The following is a 12,954-nucleotide window of genomic DNA, read 5'->3' as shown; positions in this document are numbered from 1 at the left end:
TTGTTGAGTTTCTGTTTCTTGTCAAAATCGACAATAAAAATAAAAGACTCGAAATGAAAATGAAAGTTACCTTCCGACGGAAATAAAAGTTAAAGTTACGTCCTGCGTCCAACGCAACCTTATTGAATGTTACGCATTATGGCCGATACATGACGTAAACACGAACATATCGTGAATTATTACTACGTTACGTCCGATGCAGCATTCGTTAATTGGTTAAAATCGCGACTTCACCAGTACCTCCAGGTACAAATGCCCGCCACATTATCTTTTTTTTTTTTTTTTTCTCGTCTTTTTCTGAGAATTGCGGATGTTCGAAGCAATTACTGTGATACGAACGTGTCGTTTACAGCAGCAGGGTTTCCTGCAGACTTGTTGAAAACTGGCACAATCTTCACGTACTACTCAAGTCGCCAAGCGCACTAGTGTTTTCAGTGTTTTCTTCCAGATTGTCTTAAATAAAGAGCTGTTTCGAGGGTGCCATCCGGGTGTGAGAATGGCAATTGACCCTCGGCCTTTAGCCATATCAACCTTGCTGTCAGCCCGAGTCAGCAAGGGCTACAAGCAGGTGAAAAAAAAAAAAAAAAAAAACGTGGCAAAGATAGCAAGAAGAGTTTCGATATCGAAAAAAAATGCAATATATTGTCTTAAAGGAGAGGAAGAAGAAAAAGGAAAAAAAATGTATGTGACGGGCCTCAGCAGCCTCGATGTGCGAAGAACACACTCCAGCACTTTCTAAAAAGCTAAAGGTACGGATAAATTTGAGATTTTAACCGATTCACGAATGCTGCATCGGACGTAACGCAGTAATATAGTTCACGATAGTTTTGTATTTACGTCATGTATCGGCCGTAAAGCGAAACATGCGCGTAGGTAGCGTAGGTTACACAGGACGTAACTTTAACTCAGTTTTATTTCGGGTTCCGTCGGACGTCGTAATTTCACTCGTTATTGCGAGTTCAATCGGACGTAACTTTAATTTTTATTTCGAGTTCCGTCGGACGTAACTTTAATTTTCATATTGGGTTACGTCGGACCTAACTCGAAACCTTGGGGTAAAGTTACGCCGGATGTAATTTTAATTTTTATTTCGGGTTCCGTCGGAAGTAACGCTAGACACTACAATAAAACAAATAAAACGTTCGCCTTTGTTTGTTTACACTCTCGCCTTTTTTGTAGCTGAGCTCCATTTCACTGTGCATTTGATGGTAGCAGACTCTACTAGCCATTCCAGTCAATCCAGCGCAGCCCGCCCCCGACCGCCAAGTAGGAATATCCGGTATGGGCGACGGAAAAATATTAAAACGTTTCAACCTGCAAGTAGTAAAACAATAGATAGAAGAGAAAACGAGAAAGGGTGACGGTTACGCTTTTCTCCTAAATGCATTCTATTGGCGTGGCGACGGCAAAACAATGTTTTCGCCCATACCGGAAGTGACGACAATTCAAGACGGCGGCGCCCTTAAAGAAAGGGTTTATAGTAGGTTACAGCCAACGTTACTAGAACCACTCAGTTGGGAAACTGCCATGGAGACTGCTCTGAAAAAGTGGCCCCAATCTGTCCACCAGAACCGAGCTAATGGCGAACACAACGCCGCCATTTCTCCCATAGCGGCCACTCGAAGAACTGCAGTTCTATTTTGGCTTTAATCGGCCATTTTGGCGCCGAAACAGATACAGCTGTATAGGTTACAGGGGTGCCACCCCCGTCTCCCCAGCGGACGCGCCAAGAATTACTCCCGAAGTTAAACTGCACCTAGGTCGGGACGCTCTACCTGAAAGGACCGCTGAGGCATAGTTGTATAAAACAATATTGTTTCCCAAAACCTTGCAAACAAAAGATTATAAAAACATCACGCGCCCTTCATTTTGTATTAAACTCCAATCAATTTCATACAGAAAGTGTCTTTTCCGTTTGTTTTTACGCAAAAACATGCTTTCTAAAAGCACGAGGTGACCACAGTACAGACAAATGATGAAGAGTGGCGCTGTTGTCGTATTTAGCTCGGTCTCGGTGGACGCCAGCGGCCCAGGTTTCGACGGCGAGTTTCCCAACTGAGTGTTCTAGTAACGTTGGTTACAGCTCAAAAAGGTAGGGCGAGGGAGAGGAGGAGAGACCTCCTCCTCTCTCCAGCGATTCGTCTGCCTTCCTTTCCCTTGCTCTACCTTCTTGCCTGAGTTGCACGTCACTGCTGCGCCTCTTACGAAGGTCATGTGACACTCACACTGCATTGGATTGGCTGCAATGGCTCGTAGCGTCCGCTGCGGTCCATCGTAAGCTGAAACGCGGCTTACATCCGTTCACGAAGCAGCAGGGTCCTATCGCAAGGGTGGCCAAACTGCGGCTCGCGAGCCGCATGTGGCTCTTCGATGGTTCAAGTGCGGCTCGCGGCTCTCTGGTAAGCGTGCCCCTTTTGCCCCTACTGTGTCCCCCCCCCCCCCCCCCCAAAAAAAAAATTCCAGAATTAAAAAAAAAAAAAATCTCACAGTTTTGTTTTGTTCTACACTAAGTACATACAACTGGACTGCGTTTTGACACATAGGTATGTCCAGCGGCCCTGATTCCTTTTTGTTACAGAAAGAATTTCGAATGGTATACGCATAACGGGCATCAGGGACAGTGGCAGCTAGCGAACCAGGCATTCATTTTTGCTTAGTGGTTGAAGAAACGTTCTGTTGTGCGGTGTTATTAGGGAGTTGTAGTAGACCGTTTTTCTCCTCCGCTATATTCCCGAAGAAAACGCCGCAGCTGCGCATGTGCGCCGCAAGCCTTCTCTGCATAGTTCAAGGTCTTGTGGCGGATTACGGAGCGCTATCCGGGTGCTCAGCGGGCTGCGGAAACGGTCTACTACAATGGACCTTTCGGCGAATATGTGCTGCCACCTAGACACGCGACTGGGTTCGAGACTAAGTGGCGAGAAAACAACGCGCGCGCAAGGCCTCTCCCACCCGTTCCACACCCAAAACGTCAGCCACGTCCTGTTCGCCCATTGAGGCGCTGTCACCTAGATACGGCTCCCCCAAACTCGGCTTTGTCCCCATCTTATTTTCTGCCCCGAAGTCGACATAAAGAAACCATCTTCCCTCTCTGCTTGGCCAGAACGAAGAGAGAGAGGGTACTAGAATCCTTTACACTCGAACCGATGTTTCTACAAAAGGTCCATTCCCTATTAACGCATTAGCATCAGTACATACGTCACGGGAAAAAGCTTCGGACAAAACAATCGAAAGGGAAGCGCGCCGCGTGGAGAGGAGGAGAGTAGTGAAGGACAAAGGCGAGAGGGAGGCCACGTCATAGGGTGGAAGCCAATGCGCGCGCGGAGCGGCGATTAGAGAGGGAGGTGACGTCACCTGGCGGAAGCCAATGCGCGAGCGGATGCTGGGGCGGATCTGAACTTGCAGGCGAACGAGACAGAGGAGCGGAAGCAGCGTCATGCTCGGCTGGCAGAAACGCCGCGCAAGAAATGGCAAGCCGACGCGGGCCAGCGCAAGACGCAGGATGAAGTGAAGCGGGCTCAAAAAGCCCGCTTCGCCTCAGTTTGCGTCTTGCGCAAACCCGCCGAGAAAAAAAAAAAATTAAAGAAAGATCTATCGGTGGATCTTTAGGAAATGCGTTGGCATGACCCTTGGAAAACGCCACGCACGTGCCCCTTTGGGAAACGCAAACACTGACCCCGTAACGAGACCAAAAAGAGAGCAAAAACTGAGAGGAAGCAAAATAGAAAGCCAAAACAAAAAAGGGGTCAGCGTTAGCGTTTCCTAAAGGGGGTGGCGTTTCCCAAGGGTCACGCTAACGTATTTTCTAAAGACCCACCAGTGGATCTCCCTTAGGGTGACTACCTTCCTGGTAGCGAAATGCGGGACACGCTGACCACGGGGGGTGAGGTAGGTAGGGGTAGGAGACGAACGGTATTCTATTTAGACTGTGGCAATCGCAAAAATTACCTTAGTGCTCAGTCGAGCTGGGGGAAATTTACCATGCTGCTTTTTAACTCGAGACTGGGGTAGAAGCAGGAAGCCTATTTTCCCCTCCTTGTGCGCCAGTCTCAGTTTTTTTTTTTTTTTTACCTGAGATTGGGGCACAAGGAGGGAAAATAAATTCCAGTCAACGCAATGGCATCCTGAGGATGTACTGTGGATGTCGAGTCCAGGATGATGGGTAGTCCCGAGGACATCCTGAAAGAGTCTCGAATGATCCTCAAATGATCTTTTGTCCAGACCCATTATGTCCTGAGAACATCCTGAGTTGCCAGCCCTAAGGACTGCATGGGGACCTTTCTGGGATAAAGGCACCCTACTGGTTCAGTCAGTGCATATCGTCAAGGAAGCGTTTGATCCTTAATGAAGTTCAGAAATATACAGGGTGTTCCACGAAAGGTGGACAAATTCGATATTGCAAAAACTAAGCGTCGCAACAAAAAAAACTCGGGTCATTTTCGTCCTGGGCCAGGGGCCTATTTAGGAAAATTATTAGAGTCCGGGATAATTATGTAGATGGTTGAGCGTGTTGGTTATTAATTCACGATAAGGAAAGAGGGACATTTAAGACAAACAGACAAGAGGCTTTGCGAAAGCCTGTCTTGTCTGTTTGTCTTAAATGTCCCTCTTTCCTTATCGTGAACGGGATAATTAGATTGCTAATTTTTTTGCATAATTAACTCTTTAATATTGGGCATGGTTTCAATGAAAAAATTGCTCAGCATCATCGAAAAACACGAAATCGACAAATTGCAGAACGATAGAATGCACGCGCAGCATTTTACGGCTTTCTGAAAAACAGCACAAATTCGACGGGCTTTTAAGTTTAGGTTTGCTATCAGAGCGCATCTCGGCCCCGACGGCACCGCGCCCCGTGTAGAAATAGTGCAACCAACCTTTGCTGCGCTGTCATTGCCCGACGCAGCAGAGGCTGGTTGCACTATTACTCTACGGGGCGCGGTGCCGTCGGGGCCGAGAAGCGCTCTGATAGCAAACCGGAACTTAAAAGCTTGTTGAATTTGTGCTGTTTTCAGAAAGCCGTAAAATGCTGCGCGTGCATTCTATCGTTCTGAATTTGTCGATTTAGTGTTTTTCAACGATGCTGAGCAATTGTTTAATTGAAACCATGCCCAATATTAAAAAGTTAATTACGCAAAAAAATGAGCAATCTAATTATCCCCGACTCTAATAATTTTCTTAAATGGGCCCCTGGCCCAGGACGAAAATAATGTCTTCTTTTGCTGCGACGCGTAGTTTTCACAATATCGAATTTGTCCACCTTTCGTGAAACACCCTGTATATATACAGGGTGCCTCAGATAACATGCAGCGAATTTCATGAAATAATGAAACATTAGACGGATAAAAGCAACTATATGATGACGCAGACATCTTCAGAAAATGTCCCTATTTATTTCATTGGTAAAATTAATTGATCAACTTTCTATTTATTGGTCTAGGAGCTCAAGTGGTATTTGAAGTTCTAGAATGTCATAAGAAATGATCGATTATGATTTTTACAACAGTGTGTGCTCTGACTAGTCCTCTTTGAAAGGCAAGAAAAAACACCCATGAACCAAGGCACACAGACCGCTATTGCAAGGTCGGTGGTCAAAGGGCGTTTTAAAATTCCTGAGGTATTTTTTGTTTTTTAAACAGGACTATAGAAACCACACCTTGTTTTAAACAGTATAATTGTAGCTTTCTCCTGATGCTCTACAACATTGCTAATCACAGTTCAGCTCTTAAACCAATATTTAAAGAGCTGACTTAATTAATTTTACGGAATTAGTCAAAATGAAAAATATAGTGACAAATTTTGACACGACTGCTGAGAACATACAGCTGATTTCATTCACCTGGGGTGCTTATTCTTTTTAATGTTTGCTGCATGTGGTCAGGGCACCATGTCTCAAAAGTACCATTAGGCGATGCTTGATAGCTGACTGGCCTTTTTGGGGTCACCCATGCAAATGCTGACCTGGCTTGCGATGGATGCTGCGCAGGCTCCTTCAGAACCATGAAACCAACGCACACAAAAAATTATAATTATTTTAACAGAAGAGTAGGCAGAAAGTACCAGCCAAAATATTTATTGAATAGAACAAGCAAGAACAGTACTCTGGATCAATTAAAGGCCAAACTTTTTGTTTAAAAAAAAAATACCTAAGAAGATAATTTCCTCTCGAAACAGAATTCCTAGCATGCTAGCGGACCCTTTGAAAATCCCGGTTCTCGTTTCCCATCTGGGCTCCTCCTTTCGGTTATGGAGGGACGTCATGGGAAATCCTTGAGGAATGACAGCGACAAGGCTTCCTGCGACGTCCCTAGATAAACGAAAGGAGGAGCCCAGACGGGAAACGAGAACTGGGATTTTTAAAGGGTCTGTTAGCGTGCTAGAATGCTTCTTTCGAGATTTTTTTTTCTATTTTTTTTTATTTAGACAAAGAAAGTATGAATTTCGGCTTGTCAGGGCTCCTAAGCAAAATGACTGGAAACTATAAAAATCAAACAAGACGAGAGTGCTAAAATTGAAAAATAAAATAACGAAATGATAATCACTTCTCGTGTTGTGCGATTGTAGCTGCTGGTCTAACAAGTTCTCATTTAGCTGCAGACAAGAGGCATTCATTATAAATAATGAGAAAAAAATATTAGATAAAGATACTAGAATTTGAACACTAAAATAACTGGAAATGATAATGACAAACTAACAAAACTTGTTCTGTGGTGTAATTGTGGCTGCGGGTCAAACAAGTATTACCTGAAGATGGGCTTGAAAAGAAAAAAATAAGCATGAATTAAAGAAGATGCACACTATACATGGATATAGATGCTAATAAAAAGTTAGGGGATGTTGCCAAGACCAGATTCCTCAAGCTTCCTGAGCTTCTCCGCCGCGTGTCGTAGCCACGTCTTGATTACCTCTTCAATGTCGTGACGTGTCGTTGTGATACGGGGGTTTCTTTTTACAGCCTCTGAAAAGTTGTAAGGTTTGCTATTACTAGTCACCCAAAACCCAGAGTGCTAGCTATAGGGCGAAATCGCAGCAATGGCATGAGTATGCTCATCCCTTCCTTGAGGCGATTGAGTATTATCAGAAATACTTTCATTATTATAGCCAGCCAACTGATCACACTGTGAAACTGTTGTGCGCTTTCAGAGCATATATTAGATATTTATTGGTTATTTAGGGGAAAAAAACACTACTTCCAAACACCATTCCTTCAATAAAGCATTGCCATAATGTGTTGTGTACTTACGGTAAATGAGCTCAACACACTGCAGTTGTTGGAATTTCGCCTTGCCCTTTTGCCCTTTCCAGCTGAAATTCACCACAACGTTTTGGGTCATTAGAGCTTCCAGCAGTCGACGAGTAGTGGCCCCTACAGTCTTCCCTCCGAGTCCCACGAACCAATTTACCTGTGTCACAGAAAAACAGGTTTATATAAATACCAGGCACTTCCATGGCATCTAGCCAAATGCTCCATAATTCCACTTACCAGCTTTTTTTCTCATGGCTTCGCTAGCCTGTAGTTGGCACTCAGATTCCATGAAGGTGTTGTAGCTTCCAGTTGGCTCCTGAACGGGGAAGTTGTCGTCGTCCTCCTTGTGCTTGTTCACAGCTTCTAACACAGTGCCCATCAGGGCATTCAGGTTATCAAGCCTCAGCCGGATCATGTGTAGAATTTCCAAGGTGTGCCGACTGAAACCTGAACCATCAACAGGAGCATTGTATAAAATTGTTAAAACCAACTATCAAAGGCAATCCGAAAGGTTTCATACCTTCAGGCTCAGGTTCCTTTTATACAGTTTTACTGGCAACCTTACGGCAAGGAGGTGTAGAGCTGGAGGTTGTACTGGATTGCTTAAATGCTGCACAAAAATACACAGTTTCACTGAAAACAAATCAATGACAAATAAGTGACCTCAGGACCGAACAGTCTTAAAACCGTTAGAGGTCGTGAGCACTTATTCTATTTGCTATTGTTCCAGTCAGGAACTATTTTGTGTGTTTTGGACACTGCACAGGAAGAGCACTTATGTGAACAAACACATAGCAAGTAATTTACCCAGTATTTTTTTTTTATTCCCGAGGTTTATAAAGGTACTTCTAAGCACAAAGGTGTTATTTCTTTTCCTATGCTACTAGTTTTTCATAGACAGCATCACAGTGGTTTTCACTAGAATCGCTAGAGCTTGCTTGTTCCGATGAGTGTGAATAGGTCTCAATTAGCGCAACACTGTCACTGACACGTCGGGCAAGATTTCGGCGAAAGAGGCGACCTGCAGCCCTGTCGGAAGCCGCCATTATGCAACAAAGAAGACATTTCACTAAACACAATTAAGCTTGAGCAGATACTCCTGGCTACCCTCAGACCTGTGCCGACGCTTCACTAGGAGACATAGTTTCCTCATTCTACGCTGCAAATGCACATTGAATAGTAATTAAAAGTTACTTACCTAATTCGCACATCTCCTCGAAAAGGTGCCCAGCTTCTTTCCCGCGCAAATAACTTCCCGCCTCCCTTTCCTTTCGTGGCGGCGTCGGCGGCGCGCGACTTGTAGTGCGGCCATTGCGGCCAGTGTAGACCTGTGCGCCGCCGCGCCGCGCCGCCGCCGCCGCCTGTTTTGCTCTCGCCGCCCTGCGCCGCCGCCGGAACCCCCAGAGCCAGCACGCCGCCGCCGCCGCCGCACAATAAATTCGGCGCGCCGCCGGCGCCACCATCTTTTTTTTTTTTTTTTTTTTTTTTTTTTTTTTGGGGGGGGGGGGGGGGTAATTGGTGCTTTTTTTTTTCTGCTTCTGTGTAAGTTATACCTACTATATTATGCATAAAAAATGAATAGATACACTTGTGTCTGTATGCTTTTTCCCTTTCATTTTTACTCCTGTAAATATATCAATAAATGTAGAAGTTCCATAGAAAATGGAGACACGGAACGATAAAAAAGAATGAACAAAACAACAAGTCTCAAGCACAGTTTGTAGTTTATTTGAACAACGAACGTTGTTACATATACCTCAAGACCCTCACCACCAAAAAAAGAAACACCTCCCCTTCACTAGGTCACCGATAGCCGGACACTCAGACAGAACCCATGGTTCATGATTCAGACATATCTAAATGATTCACACAAACCAGCCACCCTGATGACCTCGCTTGAGGGCTGACCAGCCACATGCGATAACAGGCAACTCCAGCTCCAGCGCAGCCCTTACAATTTTTAGAAAACCCACAAAACAGGACCTTATAGAGACACAAAAAACGCTTCATATCACTGTCCAGTGCTAAGGACGGTGTGCTTACACAATTACCAGAGGTCACAATACGCATATGGTCTCCCTCAGAACTCTCCTACCATTGCTGATTGTTGGGCGAGTTGGTATTGTGCGTGAGAAAACATGATTGCGCTTCAAGACATAGAAAGAAGAAGAACACCACAGAGCGCTTACTTTCAACTGATTTAATCCAAGAGCCTCAGCGTAGATACACACTGCGTCACCGCACCACATCTCAACCGATCCGTGGCCCCGCCGCGGACCGCAAATACTCTTTTTCTGTTAACCATTATTTGCTTCTTCCACTGTTCTCGCTAGGCACAAAGATAAGACTGTTAGAGAGATAATTGAGGCGGACGCCATCAATCGTTCCGGCACGTGTTGTACACGTGCTTTTTTCGGGCACCCTTGAGCAGGGTGTCGAACCGGAACCGAACCGAACCGAAAACCGGAACAGAACCGTTATTTTTAGCCGAACCGGAACTGAACCGAACCGAAATCTTCGCCGCCATCTTGGAACTGAACCGGAACGGAACCGGAAAAAAATATAACGGTAACCGGTTCAAAACGGTTCACGGTAATTTTTTTTTGTTAGTATTACAAATTTATTATTTGGGAATAAAAAATTGGCACGTGAATTCCTCTAAGTATTGATCAAATCGTCATATACAGAATTCCAATGTATAATAAATCCTGGTTTTTTTGCGGCGCTTTCTTATTGGCACGATGGATAGCCATGTGTCACATCGTCACGTGACGTCATAATGTCAAGACATGCTGTCAAGTAATGTCACATCACGTGACCCCGTGACGTCACGTGACTCACCGCGTAAAGTCGATTCCAATTGAGGACGTCGCTAGATCTATTAACGTTGTTGATACCGTGACGTCACATGAAATCACAACTTCGCACTGAGAGTTCCGTGACATCATGATGTACCCGATTGTCATGATCCCGAGTCAAATGCTCTGGTTCATGACAACCAGTATCGCCAAACATTCGGGTAACGGCTCGTGTTCAACACAAAGATTATGATGGGCCCGAGTCCCACTAGAGCTAGAAGCAGAAGCAAACGAAAGCGACAAGCCTCAGGCACATGCAGCATGGTCGCGATGGTACCTTTATACGGCTTTGAGTTGTTCGGTCCTCGCGAAGTTAGCACGAGTGTTTACAAGCCTGTAAATGGTACCATCGTGTGCATGATACTCGTGTTTGAGCATAGCCTTCTTTATTCTACAAAGCCTGTCAAATTGCGAAATACTCTGGTTTAAGGCTAGCCGCTGTCGTTTGTTCCTGTTTGTCGCTTTAGTGGGGCTCGGGCCCCATTATAGCCCAACTAAAACTATATCTGAAGATTAGCCCATGCTCTGCTTTGGCAACCCTGCTTATGACTATGATAAACACTGACGCTGCATATATTAGGATCAGATCACGTGGCTGATAGTTCTAATTGCGAGTTGAGGAGGGGAAAGCTGTTTCATTTCTTTCTTTCGACTGTCTCCCATATCTCGGAGGGGCAAACTAATGGATGCTTTTGCAAGTTATCAACGTCAGGGATTACAACTTAGCGGTATTTATTGAACTGAAGGTAAAAAAATGCTGCACGGCCCATTTTACATGTATGCACACCATTGAGGCTCCCAAACATGTTTTCGTTATTGCTGAACTGCCTCAGAAAGTTGTACCGAGAATAGAAGTGTTAAAGGGTCTAAATGTGACGTATTAGTCCGACGTTACATGGAACTATTAGTGTCTACGTGAGGGATACCTGAAAAGAAAGATCCTAGTGGCCTCACGGGGATAGCCAAACGTTGGCAGCCGCTCTAAGTCTCACAGGAGTGTCGTTTTCAAGTTCTCCAAGTTTCGACCGCCCTGTATTTTGTTTAACCTTCACAGTTTGGTGCAAAGTAAAAGCAAGGAAGAATTACTGTTAACGAATGACACAAATATAATTGTCGAGTGAACACCACTCAATACGGAGCAGGCAACCCCTGAGGAATAAAAAGTATCTTGAGGAGCAACTAAAAAAAAAAGGGAGTGGGGAGGGGGGTAGTTTTAAAGCATACTGTGTCGTAAAGATTCCTCTACCCCGCACTTTCGGCGCAGACTAGAAAGCGTGGCCTGGAAACGATAGTGACAGATGGGTAGCTGGTACAACTTTTATTTGTAAAAACACTCTTGCCAGAAAGAGCGTTTTCGCCGTGCCAGATACTCGCGCCGTGTCTAACGACGATGCACCAACAAAAAAAAATGTGTGCCTCTCAAATACATAGCTTGCACTGAGCGCGAAAAGTTTGCAGCGTGCATTTTGCCCCATCGGATTTGATATTCTCAGCAAGAACAACTTTCAATGACAACCAGTATCTAGTGCGATTACGTCACGTGCAAACCATGTTAAATACTTCAGCTTTCTGGTGAAGTGCGACGTTCGCAACACTAGCAGTATACGTCCAAGGTGTAAAATTGTGTAGTATTTATAGCAGTCTCGCGATGATATACGGCAGCCTAATGAAATGTTGCAGCACATGACTGACAAAGAGCAGAGTCGTGAAGTAAGGCCCCAAAACAAGTGCACGTAAAACCTAAGGTAACATTAGCCTCCCGAGGTAGTATCTCGCGACGTTTCGAGCTGAGGCAAGCTGACGCCCAAAAGTGATTTATATTAGGATTCCAAAAATCTTCTTTTGCCCTGCGCGGAATCTATGTTTAATTAGGGATATAATTGTACGCATTTCTATGCATTTCTTTTTGCAGTAAAGCGTTGTGTAATGGATTATTTAGAACAAATTGCGTGTCATCTCCTTATTTCTGCACATTTCGTGTATTTGCCTTGCGATATATCATGTGACCACAGTGTTTTTTGGCATACCCTACAACCCAGTATTTTACACTGCAAAACAGCTAACAAAAGCACGTTGCCGAAGACTCAACAGCTGGCGTATTTTCGAGTATCGTCCTTCCGTGTCGGTCTCAGGCAGTTATGTGAACTTCATAAAGTCAAATTTATCGATGATAATACAAATATACTTAATTCCTGTCTGAATATTTGGCAGCATAAATAGAAGATCCTCACCTCAAAGATATATAAGTAAATGCACCTTTAAATTATCTGAAAGATGTTCTGCAAATCTTTTTCGGCGCTTTTATCCTCTATAGACACGTTATAGGTGATTTGGAAAAGCTTTAAATAATGTTGTTGTTTTTTATTTTGAAGCTAGTTTAAATAACTATATGTGTTCCTCACGCATATATAACTTCTCAAATATATAGAAGTTTATTATTGCGTTTTTTATGTGTTTTTATTACCGCCTTTTTTTACTGGAACGAATGATGGAACTATGACGATTGCACACTTAAACTCTCAGAAAGTGTCCCATTAAGTAGCTTCCGAATTGAGTAGAGCATGAAATCCCACTTTGTTCTATTTAACAAAAATCATCAATTAGAGAGGGTGATGCTTATTTGCAAATTAAATTGACCGGCATTTTGTCAAGAGCAAACCTCAGAACCAGGCTATGCCAGTTTATCCAATATAGAAAATGTTCACATGGGTAAGCACTGTTTTAAGTCAGATTTGATCTCAGTACGAAGGTTCTCATAGGTTAGAGTGAACAATTTCAGCCACTCCTTTTCGCATGATTCGTCGCCCCCATCATGGTGCTAAGAGCAAACAATGCTAGTTAGAAAAAACAAGC

General features: G+C 44.2%; 1 long non-coding RNA gene across 1 annotated transcript; it reads right to left on the bottom strand.

Moving 5' to 3' along the window:
- Positions 1–6,567: 6,567 nt before the first annotated feature.
- On the bottom strand, positions 6,568–7,548 carry LOC121836098. Its single transcript, XR_006077780.1, has 3 exons — positions 7,481–7,548; positions 7,241–7,400; positions 6,568–6,955 (listed from the first exon to the last, which is right to left on the bottom strand). It is a non-coding gene; the product is annotated as an uncharacterized LOC121836098 (long non-coding RNA).
- Positions 7,549–12,954: the final 5,406 nt, after the last annotated feature.

This window comes from Ixodes scapularis, unplaced genomic scaffold (assembly GCF_016920785.2).
Source record: "Ixodes scapularis isolate PalLabHiFi unplaced genomic scaffold, ASM1692078v2 PGA_scaffold1__304_contigs__length_218370807, whole genome shotgun sequence".
Classification (NCBI taxonomy): Eukaryota; Metazoa; Arthropoda; class Arachnida; order Ixodida; family Ixodidae; genus Ixodes; species Ixodes scapularis.
The sequence above is the reverse complement of the archived record's forward strand: the minus strand, read 5'-3'. Positions and strand labels throughout refer to the sequence as shown.